General features: G+C 35.8%; 1 long non-coding RNA gene across 3 annotated transcripts in view; it reads left to right on the forward strand.

The window, feature by feature from the left end:
* The window catches only part of LOC106631464 (uncharacterized), a 33,956-nt gene that overhangs the window by 1,335 nt on the left and 5,946 nt on the right, over positions 1 to 26,675 (forward strand). The window contains exons 2-5 of one of the 3 annotated variants that reach the window (XR_008734517.1): positions 6,763 to 6,829; positions 13,002 to 13,086; positions 13,720 to 19,921; positions 23,190 to 23,300. This is a non-coding gene — a long non-coding RNA (uncharacterized LOC106631464). The remainder of the gene's footprint in view (positions 1 to 6,762; positions 6,830 to 13,001; positions 13,087 to 13,719; positions 19,922 to 23,189; positions 23,301 to 26,675) is intronic. The other 2 variants (XR_008734516.1, XR_008734518.1) reach the window with 2 other exon arrangements.

Raw genomic sequence — 26,675 nt, forward strand, 5'->3', positions numbered from 1 at the left:
TGAATATGTATTCTTCCAGGTATGAGGGAATTGTCACCTTTGTAACTGAGAAATTACTGGGAAGGGGAGGCGACAAACTGCAGTTCAGCTGCAATTCCAAATTATCTGTATTCTGTATGTTATATGCTGCTTGTTTTGGTGTCTCAGCTGCCTAGATTTTCTTCTTAAGTTACCATTGTCTTTAGCTGTTTCAGAAGGGGGTCTTGTTTCACTTTCCTAAAGAAAAATTAAAATAAGGTACAACTGACAAGGCAACTTCAGGGAGCTTTGCCACTGAAATTGAGGGTAATTACAGTGCTGCACAATAGCTGGGAAATACGTGTTTTCTGTAGCTTGTAATGGGCCTGTCCCATTGACCTCATGAGAACCGTTATCAGTGGTGTGTCTGTTCATAGAATATGTAATTGAATGTTATGGATTTTTTTAACCATTCTTTTTTGCACTCATAATAAATATAAGATGTTCCTAATTATTATTATCTTCAGTTTTTTGGTTCTCAGATTGGTTTTCTGTCAAACACTTCAGATACCTATTTTCGGTTTTGTTTTCAGCTGCCCAAATATATCCTTAAAACAAACTAAAGTCAGTTAACATAAACTGTGCAAAAAGCTATGTAACTGTCAGTGGAAGTAAGTTGAAATCATTTTGTAAATGTTTATTTTACAAAAGCATTACCAGCAACTTAGTGTTATTGAAAAAGAATGGGTTTGGATTATTTGAAAAAATTTGGTTTGGTTTTATGGCAGTAATATCAATTGAGTATAATGCAATGAACATATGTATTTGAATATATCACTATATCCTCTGAGGCTGGTGAGGGCATCCAGCAAAACTTCCCAATTCAATCACATTTGAATTCACTATTGCTGAAAACAAGTAACCTCACATCAGTAATCTCTGTGTTTTTAACTGCTGTACACATAAAACTTCTGGATGCTACTTAGCCTTTCTGCAGGCTATGAAGTCTCCCAAAGAGATCTGTGTCAGAAACAGTAATTGAAGGTATATGCATCACCGGTGTGCCATGTTATGTATCGTGTAAGCCATACTGTGTTAGCATCTAGGAAGCCTAATTGGTTGGGTTTTTTTTGGTTTTTTGCATTCCAAGTATGCTATTTTGCAGTCTCGTAATAAATAATAATAGTTTCCTGAAAGACCTTACAGTCTAAGCCCCCAACCTTGCACAGTTACATGAATGCTGACATTTGGTACTTTGAATAGTCCCATTCTTTGAAGTCAGTGGTTTTGAAACAGTTCATTGTTTTTCTTTAAAAACAAAAAGGGAGTTTGTGGCTGCATGGTGGATTGGTATGAAGGTTTCCATATTTCTGTGAGTGTTGTCCTACTTTGAATGATCTCTGTGGGCTTTACATGAGCAGTAAATTAAACTCCTTCAGGATTAAGTTATTGATTTATCAGGCATGTTTTGCACAGCTCCAGAGCATGTGGTCATGGCCAGGATTTCCAGGTATCAGCTGACTATCAAGTCAAAAAATACAGGTGGTCTTCAGAATGTGTTAGGGCAAAAAATTTACTTGGACAAGAAGGCCATATCTGGGGGAAAAAGCAAGTCTGTGGCAGCAGGCCTTGTGTTCATGTGAAGTGTCTGTGATGCTTGTTTAGACTTTTCCCCTCATTCTAGGGAACTGACATTTTTCTTCCATCACACAATCTGATATGTTAGGGATGTTCTCCAGAAGGATTTTTTGAATTCTGCTCCTGCCTCAAGGTCAGTACAGGAAGCCCAAACTATTGTATATTGTACAACTAAAAATAAATGAACTGGAATTGCTGTAAATTAAAAGAAAGGACTTCTCTGAGGGCGAAGTTAACCATACGCGAAGAAGTTTGCTGAAGCTAAGTGTAGGACAATAGTCAAATAAAGAGGACAAGACAGACAAAAAGAGTACCTAGAGTGTGATACCGCAAGGGCATACACCCTCAGCTGTAAGCATGTGAATTATTTTATTACTGCAAAAATGAATTGGAAAACATTTATTTATTACTTTCAATATTGTCAGTTGTAATAATAGCAAGGTGTACTTCAGCATGCTTGTTTATATTTAACTAAAATCTAGAGAAGCTAGGACACCTGTAAAAATGAAAGGAGGGCCTGCTGGCAGCAAACAGATATTAGAAGCAGAGGCTGCTTTGAACTTTTCTAACTGATCAAATGCAACAGTAGTTGGGGGGAAAAAAAATGGCTAGAAATGCACCCACTTACAGATGTATTTGTGTCCGAAATGTGACAAGGAGACCCTGATAGTAACTCTCCATTTTGCAGCAAACAACAGCTTCCGTCCCAGGTTCAATTTCAATTACATTTCAAAATTAAAGCCATTACTCAGGACTTTATAAACAAAGGTATTGACTATCCAATAGCAAGCATGTGCTTTTATTGAGAAGTTAGGAAGGGAAGATTACTAATTAGTTTCTGCATAAGCTACTTCAAGGAGAAAGCCTGAGATGAAGGGGAGAGGCTTGTGACTCACTGCAAATCTAAAAGTAAACTGTATAGGAGTACCGATGCATAAGTGAGTATTCACAGAATACGGTACAACCAGTTGGATTGTGTAGAAGCAGAGATCATTTTAACCATCAATGAAAAGAAATTTTTTTTCAAGTAGCTATTTTAAGGCTGCAATCATAAATTTACAAATACAGGGAAACTATCCCACATTTCCCCTGTGTGGGCATCTACCAGTCTCACTGCAGAAATACAAGGCTGAAAGAGATGACTTCAGGTCATCAAGTCCTAGTCCCTGCTGTTTCATCCAGCCACATAATAGATCTTCATGGCATAAATGGGACTTGATGTGTTTCAAAGTGGTGAGGCTTCTTTTGCCCTGCTACTTCCACACAAAATAACTGCTCCAGATTGTCATTTCTCTGAAGGTTAGAAATATAGTTATACAGAATAATTTACAGCTTACTTTGTGTGTGGATATCTTGTAGCTTCAATACTGCCCTCATGTGTAGGTAACAATGTTAAATATGTGTGTATATAAATTGCTATATGTATTTAATGAACACGCCCTCTTTATGGGGTTTGTTTTGGTTTTGTTAGTCTCCACTTCTGAAACAGACTCTCTACTTCCAGGTCACTTCAGCATCTTTTTGCTGCATTTTTTCCAATTAAAACTTTTTTTTTTTCATAGTAAGTCTTACAAGTGCTATGTGCAAAGGCATTTTTACTTCCCTGTGTCATATGGAAAATTCTGTGTGATTTAGATTTTAGGATTGTATTTAACTTTCTCTACCAAAATCACATTGGTGACTCTTGATCATCCTTTAATCAGTTGTTATTCCAACGTCTTTCTCCTCTGCCAACTTTCAGTTTATAACCTTTTTGTTTATGGCAGAAATTATTTCTAAATAAATGACTTTGCCATTTGTACTTTTCAATTTCTTCCTCCCCCAGCCTCCAGGAATGCTTTGACTTGTTATGAAGGAGAAGTTGGTGTACATGTCAGGATAAACATGCTAAATAGTACACATTTTATGGCCAAGTATGTTTTTCTAGGATCCTAGAATTGATGGGAACAGTGGATAGGTTTTGTTTTCTGTAAGTGCATGTAATATTACATACAATGGGCATCTTTTGTGTCTCTGGACTGACATCATGGATGGCAACTTGTTTAACCTATGCCTCTCCACCTACCTTTCACTGTATGTGTTTTTCAATCACTCTTTAAATGCCAAATTACTGTTTGACATGACAGTTATAATTTGGTAATGTTTGTCACAAACAACAATAGGCGTTATCTGTTTGTACAAACAATAAATCATTTGGCTTTCCACATTAAACATAAGATGACTTGAGATAGCCACACAAATAACCTTTCAAAATAAAATTTCTTATGAATTGTCTAACAGATGATAAGTACAGGTTCTGAAAAGTGCAAGACGAGAATCCAGATGGTGGGGTAGTGTGGAAAAGGTCAGTTGCTCATTTTGGTCAAACAAGGAATATAGACCCCACCACCACCACCACCTCCCCACAAAACAGGCTGATACTTAATCTGCTTATAGGACAGGCTGATGGCTAGAAAGATGAGGCTGGTAACAAAAGAAACATAATGTGAAAATGATCCATTCAACATGTAATTAATACTAGCATCTGTCACCATTTAATGAATGCTGCACTAATCAGAGGATTTTGTCATGTTAGTAAAATGTTTTGCTACTTACCCATAAAAGATAGGCATCATATGTATATAAAACTAAGATCGTTCTGTGCAGTATTCCACTGGATGTATAACAGTCAGGATAACCAAATTTTATCGGGCATGTAACTGCAGAATAGCATGTTTGGTCAGATATCAGCAACTGGATTCTCTAACATTTATACAGGACATCTAGGTGAGCAAATAGTGTACGTAATTAGGCAAACAGTTCTGATGACTGTTCTTGTTCTTTAACCGTCATTGCTCCTATTTTTTAGTGTCCACTTGTACATCTTCAATCAGTTTCTGATTAAATCAATATATTCAGAGCACAGTATGTTATTTTGGATACTGAGAACTACAGTATTTTCTTGAAAGATCCTGTAACTAATTTATTTTCATTTAAAAGGTAAAGTTGTGTTCTGGCTTTTTTTAGTTGTAAGTAAAAATTCTGAAGCTACAGCACTCAAATCTTTAAAAACATTTTTTTAAAAAATCCCTTTGCAATAAACAACTTGATTCCATGTCAGATCTCTATATAAACCCTAAATTTAAAAAAAAATAATCCTTAGCATTTTCAATATAATTTCAATTTTAGGAGACGTTAACAAGTGATTGTTTTAATGGTTGTGGGCTGGTTGGTTTTCAGTTTTGAGTGCCTTTCAGACTCTATTGACACCTGCAAGGATTGTTCCTCCATTTTAAAAAAACGGTATTATAAAGTTAACCAAGTGTTGCCTTTGTATCTCGGGCTTGTTTTTAAGTCTTAATGACGACACTTGATATATAACCTATTTGATTGACAGAAGATGCCATTTGAAGTGCTTAAGCCAGATGGAGGGGGGAAATTAACAGATGTTATTATAGTAATTAAGCTGAAATTATTTTCATGTTATACAGATTTTTTTGCAAGGTAAGTCTGATTTTAAGTAAAGATTTGTGGGAGATGAGCCTTTTCAAAGTCGTACGATCTCTTTTGCGTTTGAAACTTGAAGAGTGATATACCAGTTACTGCGTAGCTGGACCAATTCTATTCAAGTCTCTGTGACATTTCAAATGGAGAATTAAATTCTTAACAAAAATAGTGCAGAAATTTCTCTAAAGGGGGTTTGAAAAAATGATAGTTTTGTTATGACCTATTTGTGTAGAGGACTGTAATTGCATAAAACTAGCAAATTTCTGTTTTTGTCTTAAATTACTATAATTTCAAGCATAGTTTGATGACTTCAAGAGAAGGAAGCCATTTTGTTCCAGCTCAGGAAGTACTCTGTTATGCTGAAAAAGTGTCTTTCCAAAATAATTGAAGGCTTCCATGGTAATGGTATCAAGCAGTATTAAGCAATTATTATCAGGAGAATATTTTTTAAGCCTAAAATACATAGAGAAATCTCCTTTGCTTTTTTGCTGTCTCTAATCCAGATACCTCAGTAAGGGGTAGAGCTGCTTGGAAAATGGAAAGAGTTTCTCTGGGGAAATAATGCTGTATTGGAAATCATGGATATTGTTGTCAGGTGTTTCTGTCCAAGGCTAAAATATGTTGGTTTGGTAATGTCACGATGTTGTGTTATTGCTTGGGTGCCTGATAGTATCTCACTTCCATAATGCACCACCTCTGCATTTATGCAGTTGCTAGATCTTATCTGTAAGTGTTGGGGAAAGATTCGGGAATTCTTTGGTCATGCTGCAATATTGAACATGTAATCCAGCACAAGAACCAAACTGACCGGAAAATGTGGACTTTTAACAACTGAAATGCAATTTGTGATGTGTCATTAGTAGCAATGTTGGCGTTTCAGGACTTTATTGGTGGGTCGAGGTTTCTTTGCAGAAGGCATCACGTACAGCAATATAAGTGGTGAGGGTTTTTCTTCCCAAAATACGCAATTCTCTTGTTTTTTGGGTGGTTGGATTTTTTTTTTTCCCCCACGAACATTACTAAATGCTTAACCCTGTGAAACATTCATTTGTAAATTGGAAATTAGAGATATAACTGATACTGGGTTCTTAAGTGGTTATTACTTGTGAAGTTCAGTTGTTTGTGAGCCTACAATAATTCAATGCTGTCATGTAGGCTTATAAAATTCCTATCTCAATAGTGGTTGAGCTGTTATCTGAAGATGCATTGGAATATTCTTATATCAATTACAATTAAGATATGTTGAAGATAATAATTTTGGTTAGTTCTCTGTTACGATTATTTGCTGGTTTGGTTTTCTGTATCACTGGTAGCCTAGAGAGGAATTTTTTTCTTTTGTCTAGGCTGTTTTATGTCCACTTAAAATTAGTCTTTAATGTACAGACAGCAGCATTACACTGAATTGCAAAGTTTATTTTATTTTAAGGTTTTTTATTATTAGTTTTATGCATGGCTTTAATATTTGTGGCTTTCTTCAAAGGTATCACACTCAGTCTAGTTCTACCTGCCAAGAATGATTTTCAGGTCATGAAAGTGTAATAGTTTCTCAATGTAAGCAATCACCACTACCTTCTGCTTAATTAAGTAAATGTTTCCTGCTTTTGCTGACTGTTGTTTACATGTTCAATGCTTATCTTTCAGAGAAAGATTTAGTTATATTCTCAATTTGCCTTACTTTAGGTAGTACATCCCTTATCCTGTGGCTTTGTGTCTTGGGAAACCTCAGGAGTAACTCTACTTACCAAAGGTAAGTTTGTATTCTTACCTGTTGTCTTGTTTCCATTCTTCCTGCTTCAAGTTAGGAAAATAATTATTTCTTCTTTTCTATTGCCTTTATTAACCAAAAGCAACTTTCCTTATTTCATTTTCCACATACACAGCAGCGTTCTTCATGAAGATAGGACAGGTTTAGGTGTACCATATATTTATACTTTGTTCATTTATCAAAAATCAATTAAATGTACTCAGTAATGTGTTGAAGGAACATCAAGAAGAGTAGAAGGCAAAGCTAGAAAAGAATCGGAATTTTTATCTTAAGCTGTGCTATATAAGACTATGAAACGTCTTATCTAAAGATGCACTGGTGTAATTCAAAATTTGTTTTTAAACAAACTTGCTAAAGCCAGTCTAAACTGCTCTATGGATATCGTAAAGATTTACTTTGGTTTGATTGGGTATCAACTAAATAGATCTGTGTTAAACTGAAATAAGTCTAAATTGAACCGAAGTAAAAGTGCCTACAGGTTTTGGATGGGCTTCACTAAATTAGATTAAAATCGTGCACTGGATGCAAGCAGTGTATATGTCATTTGTTGGATGAAATCTGAATTAGACAAATTATCTGGAGAGGTGTAGTAACTAGGAGAAAGAACAGTAGTGCACAGTAAAATGATCAAAATAATTTGTCAAAAAAGGCAAAATGATATTGCAGATGCAGAAACCTGGGAGAGTGTCTGAAGCTAGAGTTCAAAACACAGTAAGATGATAGTGAACAATAGAGTCAAAGGAATGACAACAGATGGGGATTGCAGGCAAGAGAAGCATAGCTGGAAAGCATTGAAGAGCATGTAGATACTTGTGACAGAAAATGCAGTGTATGTTTTTAATATACATGCACATCAAACTAACATGACAACTGATAATGACAGGATAGATTTCAGCATTCGCTAAATTGGTGCTACAGCTGGATTGTGCCGTTGTTCCCTCCTATGCAGTTTATAATGAGACTGAAATCTACAGATAACAAGTGTTAAGTTTAGTGTAAAACAAGTAATTAAAATTGGACTGGACAAAACTAGTGTTTGAAGAAACAAAAAGAAAAAAATAACTTTTTTAGAGAGCATGTTACCTGTAGTACTGAGCTGATAACTGATAGGGAAAAAGGGCATACTTGTTAGAACCGCTTTTTCTAAAAACTGGAGACATGGGTAGGAATCAAATACACCAGAATGCCTGCACAATGTGATGGATTCTTCAGTTTTCCAGTCATTTGAGCAAGTAGAATTAAAGCTGTAAATAGACAGTCAGGGAATTCTGAAAAACATTGAGAATGTTAGTCTGTTCTTAAAAAGTGTGATGAGATTTTAGAGGCTAGCACAAGAGATGTTTCTCAGAATTTAGAGTAAGAGATGTCAGTGCTGAAAGTGAGCTGACCACATACGAATATAGGGAAACAGTTTTAACAGATATTAAACTGGTTGCAGGTATATGCAAATCAGGATCATAAGTATCCAAGAAAGGAGCAGCAGGGTGATTGAACTAAGACTTCTTATGTAATAAAAAGGATTGCCAGCTATATGTGCATACCCTGCTAAAGGAGATGATTACCTAGAAAAGGTTTTTCCTTTTCTACTGTACTTCAGAACTTCTTATACACATAGCAGGAAGTCTGTTCTGTTGTTTGGGGTTTTTTTTTACTCTAACGAAGGAAAACAAACAACTAAAACAAAATAAAAAACCCAAACAAACCAACAAACAGAAGAAATTGAAATCATAAACTAGACCTGAAATTGTAACAAGGAGACCTTGAAACTGAAGTAAGGAAGACAAAACAAAAAGAAATGGTTTCAAATGAAACCTGTCAGTATCTTGCCCATCTAGAAAGGAATGTTATGCCTTGCACTTCTAGCATCCTTTGTTCTGTTAAATAGTGGGATAATCTCTTTGTGGTGGTCTTATCTAAGTCTGCTTGTTTAATCGCATTAATAAATGACAAGTATCATGCTCATAATTGAAGACTCTGATCCTCAAGAGTAATTTTTTATTCCCTCTGATAGCGTTGCTTTGCCCTCAGCACATACCCCTGCTCCCTTCTGCTTTTTCTCTCTTCTGCTCTTGTATTGTTTCCTCTGAGCTGTGTGCACAAGCCTGTATAAAGGTAGTTGTTAGCCTCCAAAGCACCTGTGCTGTATGCATCTGTGATAAAGATCTTTAGCTTTGGGGGTTTTTTGCTTATTTTCTTGCCTTTTTTTATTTATGTTCCCCCACACCGCCCCTGCCCCACAAGCTCTGGAAAAAACAATTAGGAAAGATACTAGTATAGGAATAAACTAAGTATGTAAATGAGAGGAAGAAAGAGACTGTGGCAAGGCAGCAGATTGCTTGCTCGAACATAACTACTGCATTCCCCAAAGGAAAAGAAAATTATTTTTTCCAATCTTTTTATTCCATCTTCCTTCTGTATTTTACTAAAGTGTTTTTCAGTTACTTTAAGTGGAAGCCTTTGGTAGTTGTGCACACAGAGCTAATACATTAGCTTAAGTGTGTTGATGTTTCTGAGTATGAGTGAAGTGAGGGAAAAATTAACAGCTTCATAGTTGCTACATATGAAATTTTGGAATTGTGACTTTTTTTTTTCTCTTTGTCCATGCACTTCAAATACTTGTAAATAGCAGCCCACAAAACAGTTCGCATTGACACCAAGTCATCTTTCTTTCCATACACCATTGTCTTTACAGTTGTACCCTACTGCAGTCACAGTTTTGGTTTTGTTTGCTCACTAAACTGTTTTCTTTTCTTGCTCTTAATAGTAAAAAGTTTTTTCTCCAAAAAAACCTGAAGCAGATGTAGGGCAGGGAAGTATGTGGGATTGCATGATGACTGTTGTGATCCTGAGAGCAGTCTTTATGACCTTTACACGCTATTGTCCAAAATCTCAACCTGATGGTTTGAGGGAACATTGGTGGTTTTGCTTGTAGAACAGTTTCTTTAGCACAGCATATTAGGTTTTGCACTTGAGACTTTTTGGTACGTCTGAACTGGACATCCCCTAGAAAGACTGAAAAATGGACTTTGTCTAATAAACACCAGCAACCTTAATTTTTTTTTTCTCATGAATGCACATGAGAAGGAAACTACTGTCCTGTGCAGATGTCATTATATCAGTGTTGACAAAATAGTCATTTGTAGAACTCCCTGTACTATAGCAAACGCAAACATAGAATTTTGTAGCAATTGCCAAATGAAGCATGGGTGTTGTAAGCCCTACTTGAAATTAAAAAAAAAAAAAAAAAAAAAGGTAATAATTTGTCAGAAGAGCAAAAGGCATCTAATTTCACAGACATAACAGGCAGCAACTAGTACCTATTTGATGTCATACCATGCATGCCTGAAAAGTGGAATGGCATCAGTGGATGGGTTTAGTTTAATTTCAGTTTGGTGAACTCTTGGATTGTTGCACCCAGGTGTGGGTTTTTTTGTTCCTACTCCTAGGAAGTTTTCCTTCAAAGACTTCCAGAAACCCTAAATAAATGAAGACTTGATTAACTGCAGCCTGTGTACAGGCTATTTTGCCTTCTTATCCGATGGAGCAGGTCAAAACCTGCCAGCAACTTTGAGGTACACAAGTATTATTTCTCATATACCCCGACCCCCCTGAAACCAGTGGAGTTCATTCTGCCTGGCTGCTTTTGCTAGTGAACACTGTTCACATTCTTGCATATTAGCCAAATCGAGACTCTCAAAATAACCTCCTTTGGCCAATCATAGCAAAGTAACAGCTTTAATTGCAAATGTTAAAAATCAAGCAGAAAAATAAAGGCTTTATTTAACAAAAAAAAAAAAGGTAATGTAATCACAACAATCAACTTTCTCCAAGACTGTAGGAAATGTATTATATATTGTAGTAGTTACAAAATAGTTTGTGAAGTTTATAGTTAAGACCACTGGATATTTGTTAAAGAAACCAGTTGCAATGGAAGTAACACAGTTGGTTTGTTATGTTCTGCAAGCTGTAAAGGCTAGAGAGGCACTATTATTTTCTAGATCTTTCCAGATAAACATGCAGCTCTGCAGTTTGTACATGTTGTACCTTAACAGCATTATGTGACTATTCCTCACTGCCTTGAGATTTACTCTAAAAGTGATTTAAGTGAAATAATGGTGAACTGTGAAGATGGTCGTTTTACCAGATAAACTAGTCTTCTCTTTAAATTGCTGCTAACTTAGAACTACTTTTCTTGTGCAAATGTTAACATATATGCTTACATACACTTGCATCTATTGATTACTATCTAAAACTTTAGAGTGCTGATTTTTTTTTTTTTTTTAATAGAAACCTGTTATAAAAGGCAGGAGGCACAAGTATATACAAGTAACGGTACTGGTACTCCCTAATTAGTCATAGGACAGGTGGGACATTGGCCCTGAGTAGCTGGTCAGAAAGTAAAAGAATATTTAAGAAGTGACTGTATAGCAGCAATAAAAGCTTGCCTGCTCACTTAGCCTAGCACAGTTGGAGACTTATTTTATTTGGTGAACGTATTATGCCTTTCAATTGATGTAGCATAATTAAAAGGGAAAGTGGTCTGGCTGGTTAGGTTGTTTAACTTACTGTATTTTATGACTTCGGTTACAACTGTTTTCACAGAAATATCCATTGGGAAAAGCAGAGTTAAATATTTCTGTATTGATTTACTCTTCTTAATAGTGTCCTTCTACCTGTCTCGCACAGTATTGTTTTTTGTCTGAACATCTTACAAGACTCACCAGTATGTCCTTTAAAACGTAATTCATTTTTTTAAACTCTGTAATACCAGAATGTCAGGTGTAAGGTAAGGAGATGGACCTAAAGCCACAATGTGTTATAAAAAGTCTTCTATTTTGTTTTACATTTTTCAAAGGAACTAAATATTTACCAGATATGAGTCTTAGTTGCTTTCGGGATAGTACCGGTGAAGTTGTGTGTTGTGGAGCTAATAATTTAGTACAAACAGTATTTTTTTTTTATTTTAGATAAAGTGTTTTGATAAATATTTTAACAGTAGTTGTGGAGCATTTTGTCTTCTATTAAGCTATTCATATTTATGATCTTAAAGCCTATTATAAAATTAAGCTGTCTTTCTGTTGTTGCTTGAAGATGTGCCTATTCAATAGCAGTAAATGACTACAACTGCTTTTCAGCTCTGACGTTTATTACAGCAACCCAAAAATCTCCAAAGTAAGGCATACTTAAAAACATACATTACGGAGTTTGTTTGGGTTTTGTTTTTTAAATCTCACTCTTGCTTGGCAAAGGGAAGCTGGAAATAACTTCTACTTGATGGATGGTGAATTCTTTTTACACTCTAGGTCAAGCTAAATGCTGTGAGGTAATGATGGTGTACAGTAGGCCACCCGTTCTCATCCTCTGCTGGCTCTTTTCCATGTTCTTATGTTTACAAAGGGCTGAAATAGCTAGCTGAGCATTTACCTTATATCCATACATATTACAGAAGTATGATTGGGCAAATGTTTGGATTTTCAGGTAAGTGTCCTCACGTGACTATACTTGACAAAAAGCTCCATATGACATGATAATGAGGCTCTGAAAAATCAAGTAGTAGGCCACAAAAGAGAAAACTCAGTGTTCGCAGACCAAGATGCTGATGGAATTTCATAAAACTGGCAAAAGATGCCTCTCTGATTGGGGCTTGGGTCCTGCTACAAAAATCTTACTGCAAGTAATGGATATGAAAGAGCTTCTTAATTTTTGCAAGATTTTTGTGTAGCCATCATGAAGTAACTTAAATGTGAGAGTGACTGCCACTTCCCTTTGTGCAGAGGCAGTGGGGAAATTATTAGGAAAAATGTTACTATGTAACTGTGCCAAGATCATGGTATGAATATTGGGTAATATTTGTTATATGTCGTATCTGGAACTACTGATTTTTGTTAACTGTTTCACATCATGTTGTGAAATACCTGTATGTTGTTTGTTATGCTGTATGAAGGCACAGTGGGAATATTTATTTAAACAAAGGATATCTTTTCATTGCCAGGAATCTAACTGGTTTTGGAGGCAGTAGGGACAAAAGGAGACTTAACATGTTCTTCAGTTCCACAAGATCTGCATTCTTGCTTTTAAGTTAATCATAACATGCCATTAGTAGCCTTACATGAAACAATTGCCCATGTGTGGTGTTTTTGGGGGTTTTTTTCAGTTCTTTTGCAAATACCTGTGCATTGTTGGTGCTACTTGGTTCCATAGTTTAGATATAATGCATGGTTGCCTCTTCATGGTGAAAAGTGAGTAAAATTTTAAAGTACCTATTTTGCATTTTTTTTTTGAAGTGACCTAGAAGCCTAAACTTCATCCACTTGCAAAGTGATCATAGCTCTGTCTAAGTCTAAAGATTTCTATTGTCCTATTCAAAATTTCCTTTATTACTTATGCAGTCAAAGCTGTAGTGTGGATGGATGTAGCTGCAACTGCATGAAAAACTTTACTATAGTATCAGCTTCTCAATTATATGTGGCTATGTTAGAATAAGAGTAGAAAAAGCTATGACTGAAGGAGTGCTTTTTAATAAGTAAAATTACGTCTACACCAACAGGGACTTGGAACAGCAAGGAAGCAGGTAAGCTGGCAGTTTTCATGGCTTGGAAATTGAAGTTAAGTTTACAAACTCTTAGGAAACATTAGCTGATGCTGCTTCAAGCTGATAGCTTCAAGCGATCAGTTAAGGATATTTAGGTATACAGATCATAGCTTTAAAAACATCTTCATTATCTCCTTGAAGATTTTGCAGTAATGCTGGTATTTATTCCAGTTTTATTTTGTAAAGGTTTATTTGAGGGTGTATGTTTTGTATACACGTGTGTGTGTGCTTATAAATGTACACCTCGCTAATATTGTCATTTGTCTGTTTTATCGCTCAGGAATCCACCCATACTGTAACAACGTAAAATCCTCACTGTTCTCAGTGAAATGGAAGGAAGTAAACCGGATTAATATTAGTAAGATTACAAGATATTTTTTTTTAACCTTGCCTACAACAGCAACCGAATCCTGCTTTTGGCGCGGAGTGTGATCTTTGCTAACAGCTTGTGTGAAAGAAGAGACATGATCACGACTTTCCTCTGCTGTAGACCCAGCTGTGACAGCAACAAAACAAAAGATAAGCTGACACACTGTTCAAGAATATATGTAAGGTTTTAAGAGAACTCTGGGAAAATTACTGATAGCCAGGGCCACTTGTTTTCCATCATTTCGTAGCTACATCATTTACTATTCGTATTAATCTTTTGTCTCAGTTGTGTGCTTTGTAACGCAGGCTTTCTTTTCTTTTTCTAACTCTAAAAATGTGAATAGAATGTGTACTTCTGGAGAGCTTTTTCCAGAGTTTTCAGACAGCCTAAATGCTGAGCTTTGAACTGTCCTATTTTGATTTTAACAAAATGTTAAAATGACAGTTTAACTTCTAATACTGACCCTTTTGAATGCCTGAGTAGTTAAATGGGTATTTCTACCTAACCAGGTAATTTAATGCCTGATGAATTGTGTTTCTGCAAGTAAATGAAAAACAAAAAGAGCATGTTTATAGTTTTGCAAGTTGAGATGTCATTAAATATGTTTTAATTTTTACGAACAATTTGCACGCATGGGTTGGGAGCAATTTCTTTGTATGTAGAAACATTTCACACTTGTCTAGGTGCATTATGGGACGTTTATTGTCCTTTGAAGCATGTTGTAGGGCTGCTGGTAAGGTAACTGTGGTTTATCTCTTACGATAACTTTGTTTTGGGAATGTAGCAATATTTACACAACTGGAGTCCTGAATCTTAGCAATGTATTTATCTCATGGTACTTGATATTAATTTCTTCTTCCTTTTTTTCTTCTTCTTCAACAGTAGGTAATTTTCAGGTGGTGGAAAATCTCACTCAGGAATGAATTTCATGAATTGAGACCTGGAAAAATTAAAGAATCCCAGGAGGATTTTTTTGGATGATTAATCTCTTCATAGTAAGTTTGACAATAATAATAGCAAATTTGCTGTGGATATAATGGAATAATCTAGAAATATTGATCTGCAATAACTTCCATGAAGGATGTGATTGCTTTGGCTAACAGGCTTTTTCATATTAATTTATTAATATAAAATAATGTATGGATACTGGAAAAACAAAAGAGACATGACAGTAAAGATAAATACAGGATAAATCCCAGCAACATTGATAGTTTCATTATGAGACAATGACAGAGGTATTGGCAACAAAAATTGGCCAGAAAGCAACAGTTTCATTGCTAATAACTCAGTCCTTATAATGCTCTGTGCCAGCACATTTGTTTTTCCAGCCATGTCATGAGCCACCTGGATTCCTAATCTGATTTAACATAAGTGACACGAAGTGCAACAGGTACTCAGGATTATACAAGTGCAACATGACTTTAGGAGCACACCGCCAGAGAAAGAAAGGCAGTCCAACCTGTTCCTGATAGAGAGGCCACTGAGAACATCTGAAATAATTACGCTTTTTGCCAAAGTTCCATGGGACTACGTGTCCCATGTAGTTATTGCTCTGCATCTACTTGGTTCTCAGTAATGGATTAATTTTAAGAGATGTCATGGCTCACAGAGGAAACAGTCTCCTAAAATACTAAGCCCAAGACACATTAATTCAGCAACTGCAGCAAATAGCTGAAGCCTGAGCTATGACCTGGTCTGAAAATGGAGAACTTCGTAACTACACCTTCAGGGACTGGATTGAGATCTGAGGCTTTTGTAGCCCAAGAGACTAAGTAGCACTCAAACACCTTATGTTGGTGAGATTTATTTTTTTTAATAAGCTGCTCTTGTGTTCTGATAATGTACGGACATAAAAAAAAATCAGTTACAGATGTGACTTCATCTTTATCCTATTTTTATGTTGAGTTTGAAAGATATAATTTCCAAATGACGTTCTGCTTTCCTTATCAACACCGTTTAGTAGAAATCATCTTATTTTACATCTAGGCTGAGGATGACTGCTTTCCCAAGAAGTATATGAATCTCTGGTGCTAGGGGAGACGGTAAAACCTTGCTCAAGAGAATATACCTGTTTTCAAGAGTAAATTTTAGTGTATCTTCATTTAGGGTCTGAAATAAGACCAACATGCATTTCCTGTGCTTTGCTTTTTAAAATCCAACATTTCCTACAGCGCAATGAAGAAATTTGTAGCACTCGTGAGTTAATGGGGTCTGCATTTCTATGTTTAGGTTTGTGTTTCTGATCCACCTTGTAACTTTTGCAAGTGACCCATTTCAAGTGAGTTTGATTGAAATTAGGCAGCTGGGTAGGGAGACTGCAAGTGGCTGCTCTTAGTCCTCCATTGATGGAAAGACTGCACACTGAGCTCAAATGACTGGATATATGCACAAACCATGGAAAAACGTTAAATTGGCACTCAAATTGGTAACAAAACAAATCTTGAATTCCAACTTGCTTTGACTAGAAAGGGAATGAATGTATCATGAACCAATAGAAAATGGACTGCCTGTTTGATTTGGCTCTAGTGCTCAAGGAGTCTTTAAATGTGCTTTTTTTGCAATAGGTGTTTTATAATTGCTCCATTAGTTGAGGCAAAGAGTTGCACCACGCTTCAATTTGACAAAATTAGTTATCAATTTTTATAAACGTTAGCTTTCAAAGAATTAGTCTGCTATACTTTTTTTGCCAAGAATTACATAGAATTTATAGCTGAATTTTAGCAGTAGGTTTTAGTGGGTTTATTTTCAAATTTTAATTTTTTTAATTTACCTCCTAAATGTGGATTTCATATGTGAATATATTTTGGTGAGGATTTCAGCTTGGTTTTTTTCTTCATTGCTTATACTGTAAGATTTTCCTGTGACATTTGGTATTAATATCATGTCACAATAAAACATCCATTTTATATTAGTTGGGTAGATTCATATAGTTAAATTATTGTTAATGTGCAGTTTTCTACTGTAATCCTGGGTGTTTTCAGTAATTTACAGGTAAGATATGACTGACTTTTCTTGAAAAGTGTTATTGGTGGTTCGGAGGTTTCCTATCCCATAGGAAGTATTGAAAGCCACAGTTGCCGTTCTTTCCTAACATTTAGTAATTTCATCCTTCTTTAAAATGATCTTTAAAATCTTACATGGGTTTTTCCCTCTGTGTTTTAGTAAAATTTTAATACAAAATTATTTTATTTTCAGAAAAAACGCTAAGTATTATGAATATAATTTACTATGTTTGTGAGAAATTGTATTGTAATATTGATGATATTTCTGTCTAGAGCTCTTGCTGTTCCACACAATCAGATGTTTTTAGACCTCCTTCTCACCTCCTGTTAAGGGGAGCTTTGCTGCTGTTCTCCTAAGTATTCACAGATTATTTGTTTGTTCCATAATTCTCCATAGATATATATACTGGAACAATATTGTAGCTATCCTTACTGATTTTTTTGCCAAATGAGGGTTCAAGTAAAACACTCCTCACTAGACCCATGGTTTTCTGCTAAATATTTGGTACACTCCTACCAGCAAAATGTTTATCTGTTGTGAAGTGTTCCTGTTGTTATCTCCTATTTCTCATTCCTAAGATTTTGCATGTTTTCACATGGTTGGAGATTTTTGGAGAAAAATTGTTAAAAAAAAAAAAAAAGTGCTTATATTATTTCTGATGGGCATAGGAAGAATAGTCCCCCTGTAAATGAAACTTTTTATCAATATCCCACACAGGCATTTGGCTCATCCAATAGAAAACTGAAGAAGTAAACACTTTATAATAAACATTAACATTTTAGTAAATTTATATTAACTACTGTACAGCTGTAAGCATCTGCGTTTGTTCTGAAATCTTTTCTCTTTGGACAGTCTTTTCATAATCTCAGTAGAGCCAAGAGGGAGGAGTAAGATTTTTGTCTATGGCTAGATTTTCATTATGGTTTTGCAAAGATGGAAAATTAATTGATGATAGCATAGGGCAAGAGAAGAGAGTTCCACTTACATTTTTGGATGAGTGAACAAATAGAACAAGGCATCAAGCAGTATCCAGCACTCATAGGATGAAAATTTCACAGAAAATCTGAAGTTCCATGTACTTTCACAATTTCAATAGCTGCAGACACATTTATAAAGCAAGATAAATACAGCCAAGTTTGTTTGTTTGTTGGTTTTGTTGTTGTTTTTTTTTAACTAGCCAAACCAGGTCACATGCTTTCTAGAAATAAATAATTTTCATGAAAAACTGAGTGAGCAGCAGATACTCATGTGGTAGCCTGCTTAATCATTCAACATGTAATAGATACACACTATAAACATTGTCATTCCTAGTATCCAAAGATTTGGATCATTCTTATGTATCAGCTTGAATTAGATCAACTGGACAATTTTTAGTTGAGTGTGTAGATCATTTTTGTACTTGCATAAGGAGTTTGAGGAAAATTGCTGACTATATAGGACTGCTTGGAAAGCAAAAAAGCAGATGAGAACCAACAGCCAACTGTGCTTGCAATACAACATAGCAACAGAAAAGAAAGCTTGAACAGTATTGGGCCATCTACTGAAAGACATGAAGGAAGTTAAGGTGATAGCTTCCTTCTACATAACTACCTTAGGAATATATATTGAACAAAAAGAGAACAAAAAAAGTCTTAACATCTTAACAGTGAAATCTTGTAACTTGGAAAGCTTTTTCAAATGTATTCACATAAGCTTGAAATAATACAAAATATTTTGGGAGGGAAATTGCTGCATCAAAATTGGATGCACTTACTGTCTATAGTCAGTATAGTTTCAACTTCCATCATTCTGTTTCCCTCTCCTTTTATGACTTGAACATACATGAGAAGATAGACTTCAGTTGGTTAAAAAAAAACAAACCAAAACATCCCCGAAACAACAACAAAAACTACTGTGGATGCATTAGAATAATTTAATAATGCGAAAAAATAGTAATTGAGCTTTAAATTTAAATTTTGATCCCTGTGTCTCTGTATGAAAAGAAAAAAAAAAAGTCATCCTTTACAAATCTGGATGACTGCATTCATGTCATCAGATCTTAAGAAACAACATGCAGCTCCAAAATTTATCACTAATTCATTGGAAGTCTAGCAAATTGAATCCAGGATCCTGTTGTATAATGAACTAGTACTTGAATAAAAGCAATTTGATAAAGTAGATAAATGATCTGAAGAAACAGTGTTAAATTCAAAAGGCAAACAAGTTTGATACTGAAGCAGAAATAACTGACTCTGTGAATGCAAGATGGGGAGTAGCTCACTAAGCAGCAGATCTATAGAAAAAGAATTTGGCGTTGGATCACAGAGTGAGTCAAAAATGTCCTGTCACTCTAGAAGGTAACTGTCTTCAGTTTCATTTTAGTTGTTTAGGTGTAACCTACCTAAGATACCAAGCAGAACTGCAAGGACTCTTAATGTGAGAGCCATCATTATTTCCCCCAAATGATACAACTGAAGTACTTTTTTCGGTTGTTTTACTAACCTTCTCCTGAGTAAATAGCACAGTCTTTATGTGAACAAAAACATGTATGTATGGAGAAAAGCAGACAAAACGGATCTGGACAAGTTTCAGTTTAGCGGTGCAGCTGTTTTAATGTTCCTCAGCCAAGACAGGAGTATTCTGTATACTAGACAATTTATACTTTTTTTTAACTAAAGCCTTGTTTTACTGCACAGGCTTCCTTGATGTCACTAGCAACATTAAAGATTATTTGAAATACTACATCTTACTAATGTTTAATATAAGTTAGATGTTATTTTCTCTAGAAAATACTAAAAGAACACAACTGATGTTTCTGATATTTTTTTTAAGATGTATCTGAATAACGTGGGATTATTGGGAAGAAATTTCAGGCTTTTAAAATCTGTTGTCCCTTGGGTTTGGTTGTTGGGTGGTTGGTTTTTTTTTTGTTGTTGGTTTGGTCTTTTTTATCACAGTTCAGATTGCTATAGTGTTTGGTGCCAAAGTTCTGGAACATGTCCTCAATCTGTGCCGAGGTAACTATGACTTCCTGAAACAGCTTCCTGTCCCATTGCTCCTGTACATCATTTCCTTTCTGGAGCTTGAAGATACTGCCAGGCTTTCTCAAGTTTCACGCAGGTTTGAAACGGTAATAATAATTTAAAAAAAATAATAATTTGTAAATTATTTTTAAATTGTTGGCTTTGCTGTGCGTCATGTTGGGTTTCAGTCAACTCAACATAATCATCAATCTGTCTGCTTTTCTTAAAGTTTGAGACAATAAATTAATAATTTATATACAAACTGAATGGCTGGAATAAAAACTAAATCTTAGAAAGGCTGTTAAGCTGTACTTATCGTGCAAACTTTTGTTTCATATAATAAACACAATGATGCAGATAATTCCATTGTAATCCATGGTTGGGTGCTATGCACTACTGCCAGGGTTAAGTATTTGAAATGTAAAGCCTATGCTCTGCATTATGATTTATATTATTGCAGTGTCTAGAAACTTCAACGGCGGACAAGGATGCCCTTATGCTAGGCTCATTAACAAACAAAAAATCACTGCCATTCCTAGGAGGCTTACTTTTCAAGTCTTCAACAAAAGACAGGAGTGCAAGGAAAGAGATTTTTTTCTTCAAGATTTTTGTAGGCCTTGCAGCAAGGAACTTTAAGAAACATAGAAGAAGAAAGAGATGACATTATTCTTGCTTGCTTGGAAGCTCTTTCCAGCTGTCAGGAAAGTATGGGAAATAGTATGAATGTGTTGAATTTAAAGACTGAAAAACGGAAGTTGCCACTGTTGCCTGGTGTCAGCTAAGGGTAGCCTCACATGCTGAGTGAGGGGTAACAAATAGGGAAGGAGACCTGGAAGTCCCAGGAGAATGAGGGCCAATCTGTTGGTACAGAAAGAGTAGTCACAGGGTAACGTAGGCTGTGTTGGAAAAGCCTTTGAGAGGTCATCTTCCAACTTCCTGGTCTGTGCAGGGTCAGTTAATTGGAGGGATGGGAAGATAATAGGTTCAGAGTTGTAATCTAGGAAGCTTATTTTTGTGGGTCTGAATACCTCAAAATTACATTTTCTGTTTGAGTCACAGCCTGAGAAAAGGCTGCTGCAGTAACTTGGGTGGCAGGGGGAAAAGGGGTTTAGCTCACGAAAAATAGGAAGAGAAGCATATTAAAGAGAAAGTAACTTGATTCTTATCCTTAGGGGTGCTGTAGGAGCCTAGAATGAAGCCTGTCAAGTTATGGCTTGTAAGATTACTGAAAATATAAGCAGTGGTGAGACCTTAGGAGGAAGATAAAAACAGCTTTAGTCATCTTGAGCCTGATGTGACAGCTAGATACCCTCAGACAGACTTCGGAGAGATAGATTAACCTTTCAGTTTGGAGAACAGGACATGTCTCTGGTACAGAGTACATCTCCAGATTGTGTAAGGAAGAGATTACTCACAGGGTTTCTATTATTTTGAGGCTATATGGCCCAAGATTTCAAGGAAAGTTCTGTGGAAGACTGCTGACCGTGCAAGAGGACATGGCTATACTGCTGTTCCTGTGGTGTGCCTACAAAGACATTATAGATGCTTTACCAAGAGTGAGTTCAAGAGAGCCCAAGAAATAGGAGAATTGCAAAGAAAGCACAGGAGAATATGGTGAGATAGGAAAATAGAGCATGTCATGAATTTAGAGATGAAGGGCAGATGGAAGTAGATAAGCTTGCCGAGTTCTGGGCTTTATTTCAGTCTGAAGATAAAACAGTTGCTATTGTGACTGGGAAACAACAGTAGAAGATGAGAGAATAAAAGCAACTAAAGGAGGGGAAGAGAACTGGTAGAAGCAAGGTCAGGAAATTATTTATTAGTATATTTGGAATCTATCTGTCACTTGCAGAATGTGAGTGGAGTAGGATGAGCTACTGAGGAGGGCAGTAAACTTTTCATTAGTTTAACACAAAGCCTTGGATATTCTTGGATTTAAGGAAATTCTAGAAAGAATTGAGTTGCATAATAATAAAGGTAAGATTCTGGCACAACCTGTTACAACTAGTAATGCTGTGATCTCTTTCTGTCATTTCAGCAGTACTTTTAAGGAATTAGAAATTTCCCCAAACACTACGGATTTTCATTTCCAGACTAATTTATGTTTAGGCTGGAATGCTGCTGTCTGTGGAATTTTAAAATAGCATATTCAGATTTCCAAATAGGGAGAAATAGAACAGGCTCTGCACTCAGGACTGAAAAGTAGAGTGTGAAAGGCTCTGTATGTCCGATGCAATGCATCCTCGCAGGCTGAACTAGGCAAGTATCTTCATTTTGTACCCAAAGCGTGGCATTTCTCTGTAGTTCTGAGCATAAATCCTGCTCTCCAGAACATGCAGATGCTTCCAATATGAGTTTCAAAGTATTTTAGATTTTCACTAGGTGCTATTTTGAAGTATTGTAAAGAAGCTCCACTGGGGACACCACCTTTCGAGCACAGCGTGAGTTTCCCCAATACTTTTTCAGCAAACTGCTGGATTGCGATGTCTCCCAGCACCAGCTCAGGCTAGGGTGCGTGTAGTTTACTTTGCACACGTAGGTTTTGCACAAACGGGCGCAGCTGGAGCCGCCGAAGCGCCGCTGGCGGGGCCGCTGCCGGCAGGGGGAGGCAGGAGCCCGGCTGCCGGCCCCGCTCCCGGCCGCGATTCGGAAGCCATTGGCACGGAAAGAAACCGAATAGTGACAGTTACTATCTGTCTTCTTTCTGGGTTTTGGATTTTTTTATGGAACACTGTCTCCGGAAATGCAAACGTATGATGCGAAAAACCAGTCTCCACCATTTTTAACTTAATGGTGTCCATTTTTCATAGGAACCGAATGGTGAGAGGCAGAGCACAAGCAGAATACTAAAGAAAACTAAAAATGCATATTTTCATTTCAGGATTTCTACAGCAATTTTGTCCCAATAATCCCTGCTTTTTTTTTTTTTCTTTTCTAAAATATGCTAGCATGTTGTGTGTGCCTGCAGTATTTACTCTCACAATTCAAGAACAACAAAAATAGGACTGCACATGCCCTCATACAGCTTTGCTGCACTCGGTGTATTAAATACTTTAAGGTATCCAGCTATATCAGCAGTGTGTGACAGGAGTTACACCAGGACTTTTGCTTTTCTATTTCTGTTACTACTGTGACAAATGTACCAGCCACTTGCACTGGAATAATCTAGTACAACTCCACTTAGGTCCCTGCAATTACAAACCTAGAAAAGCGGAACCTTTGGGGGGAAGAATCAGTGTTACTGCACTCTGGTGTAACTTGCAGTGAATGGCCAGATAATATACAATGACACCAAGTATGTTCTTAACTGATTTCTTTTCTTGTGGTGGTTCTGTCATTAATAAATAATTTTTTTTCTTCCTGTTTATAATGCAGTATTTGCACCTGATTCTGTTTATGGAGTCTTTCTGAAAGAGAAGCATCTCCTGAGAAATGGGCTTAATCCTTACAGTGCTTCTGAAACCTTCCTAAAATTGTATTTCTGATGTAAGTCCAAAGGCAATTTTCTGCTTTTACTTACCTTAAAAACAGATTTGTATTTGTGATGCATTTTCTACATCCTGACAAGTTCTTTGGCGTAATCTTACACAGTGTCATTGATTTCAGTGGGGCTGTATGAGTCGCATAGCAAGAGAGTATGTGGCATTACAGCTGCTTTTAGTGCAGCAGAAAGGCATTTGATATCATACCAAAAGAAGCTTCTCCAATTTTTCACAGAACATGTGATACCTTGCAGTGGCAACACTGGGCAAAACTTCTGTTTATGTCGTTGTGAGTTTTAACTAATATTGCATTTTTCGAGATAGGTGGGCAGCTTGCGCTGCAAGTGACCTTCATTCAAGGCGTCTGTGTTGTCTAAATACATTTTGTGTAGTAAAATAATCAGCAATGAGTAAGCCAAATTATGATTTTAAGCCTCTAGTTTCTTTTACAACTAGATATGTGACAGTCATGTCCTATGACAAAATATTGTGGAGAACTTGTGTGACACAACTACACCTGAAATGAAAGAACTTGCACAGGAAATGGGCTGGAAACAATTTTTTTTTTTTTTTCACAAACAGACTAGGTACAGCTGCAGCTCCAAAGGAGGACACAGAAACGAGATCCTCAGAACAAAAAACTAACTGAATAAAGATGCATTTTTCATTGAAGCGGTTGTTGTAGTTTTCAGGTCAGACATAGGGACTTTTCTTCTTTTCTTCTTTACTACGGAAAGCAAATTATTTTAAGGATTGAAAGAGGAAAAACAAAGTGTGTCTTACTAGGAGCAGCATGTAAATAACACAATGTTAATATATTGGGCATCCTGAAATTCTCTTATATTCAGCATAGTTACTAGCAATAGAAGAGGTTGTGGCTTCTTTGTACGTCTTCGTTCTGACTTTGCTTTGTATACATGCTATACATGCTCCATGTCTTATATCTGATGCTGTGGCGTTGTCATTTTTACCTATATAGAAAACCATCTATTATTTCTTACTACAAAATTTGCTGATGAATGCTGAGGTTCTTGCTGTCCACCACGGTAAACTTGCAGTGTTTATGTAGCTGGTTCCAGAGTTTGATGTGTGTTACAATATTTAAAATAATCTAAACTTCAAGCAAATAATAATGTTGTCACCAGGAAGAAACTTCTTTGGTGACTGAGGGTGTGGATCAAATGATCATCCTTGTCTTCAACAATCCATCAAAATCATGTTTGAGGCAGAATGGTATATGGGCACAATTTCTCCTTGATGTTGCTGATGTTTTGAAACAAACCGATTTCCATTGTTTGAGTTGTATATTTGACTATCTTATGAGACTGTAACAATGGTTACTGAAGTGTTGTAAGATGAAGGCAGTTCTTACTGACATGACTGAGTTGCTCCAACAATAAACTTCAGTGATTAAGAGGCCAAATATTATTACTCTGAAAGTACCAGTTGATTAATACATCATATGCCATTGACTAGCCTTAAGACCCGAGTATTAAAAGCAGTGATTGCAGTTTGGATATAATAGTGTATTATTTGAAAAGTGTGTTAGGTTTGCAATTTTTTTAACGTGCCAAGTGTTAAACTTGAATTTTATAAACTGAGTAAAAACTATTAATACAGGGTTCTTATATCATTCTGTTTTAAGAATTAAAATACTGCCTTATAAAGAAAATGTTTGCTAATTGAGATCAAGAATATTTTGTTCTACAACTATATACTAATATTCTTGAAGCATTTGGTGATTGTAGATCTTTAGATAGAATAAACACTTAAGTATATTCTGCCCTCTTTGTAACTTTCCTTTTAGGACCTTTTAGGACAAATACAGATTTCATGATGTGCATAAAATACTGTATTCATAATATTTCTGTTCTGTGTAGTTAAACACTATAAAATGTAATTTTGCTTTAGAGACATGATTTTAAGAACTACAGTATGTGAGCAGAGCTAGTAACAGACCCTCTTTTCTCATATCTGTCAGTCTACCACCAATTAATTTTTTTCTTAGCTTGTGCTCTCAGAATAGATTTAGGCAGTTTCAGATTAGGAAACTAGAACCCATGCTAGCCAATATGGACTCAGTGAATATTAATTTAAAATCATAATTCAACTCAATTTTGTCAGCCCACCATTCCTTCTCCTCGATCAACCATGTACCTGTCCCTTCTGTTACAAGAAGTAAGCACAATCGTTTTGAAGGAGAACCTTCATTTTTAAGCTTGAAAAAAATGAACTTAATTTGTAAATGAACAGAAAGTGAAATGTTGGGTAATGTACGTTTATTCCCATCATATGGCCCAGTAAGGACTTCTATAGAAAGACATATTGCAGATAAGTGAACAACATATTATTCATTAATGTACAAATAAAGTTGATTTTAAAAAAAAGAACAAGTAAAGGATATATATCTTTCAAAAAGAAAAAAAGGAAATTGAGGGAAATCATCCTTTCAAGATATATATATATATGTTTCACCAATAAAAGACAGCTCAGTTAAAATAAGCTAGCAGCAGCACTCACACTAAAAAGACGTTAAACCTGTAACAAAAGAACTGATGTGAAAGTGTAGTTTACATGAACGTTTTCTCCAAAACAAAAGCTGATTTTAAGAAATTACTGACTGCATGTTCACACCGTGTGTTGCAGTTCCCTGCCACCTCAGTTGTTTTAATATGAATTTTAAAAGCCATACATAACTATCCTATATGAATGAAATAATCTAAATCTTAAAGTAGTTTGGGGTTTTCTTAAGGTTTTCTTTTTTAACTTGGCTTATTTCAGTGATCTATTTTAAAGTATGTTGCTGCCAACAGTTGTAGAAGTGCGAAACTAAGAAGCTGGTGAATTGCATTATAGAACACTAAGAGTTGCAGTTCAGAACTTTTTTTTAACCAACCCTGCGGCTATAAAAAATATCTGTATAATGATATCATTGCATGCTGAACTGTTTCCCAGTATTTACTCAATATAACTGAATAGTATTAATTTTTTTTAAAGAATTTCAGCAGCCTGTATCAGTATTAAACTAAGAACCTGATCCGTCATGACAAAACTTTCATAAAGCTAGCAGGAAAAAACCTATAGTGACTTTTATTTGATAGGAAAATTACCATCAGACTTGCCTTTCAAGGCTGAAAAAGTTATGTCTTGTATACCATACAAAACATTCTGCATTGATTACCAGGCACTTAGCATTGTTTAAGAAAATTTATTTGAATATTTTGAATGGTCTTTAGTTCTTCCATGCTCTGAATTATCTAATTCTCTAGTGAATAAGTATCTCAAATGTGACCAGTCTTAAATAGTCCATGGCGTACATTATAAGCAGCAACACGACTGCTCATTATGTGACAGTTTTTATTACTAAATTAAGTGTAAC

This window comes from Falco cherrug, chromosome 11 (genome assembly GCF_023634085.1).
Source record: "Falco cherrug isolate bFalChe1 chromosome 11, bFalChe1.pri, whole genome shotgun sequence".
Lineage (NCBI taxonomy): Eukaryota > Metazoa > Chordata > Aves > Falconiformes > Falconidae > Falco > Falco cherrug.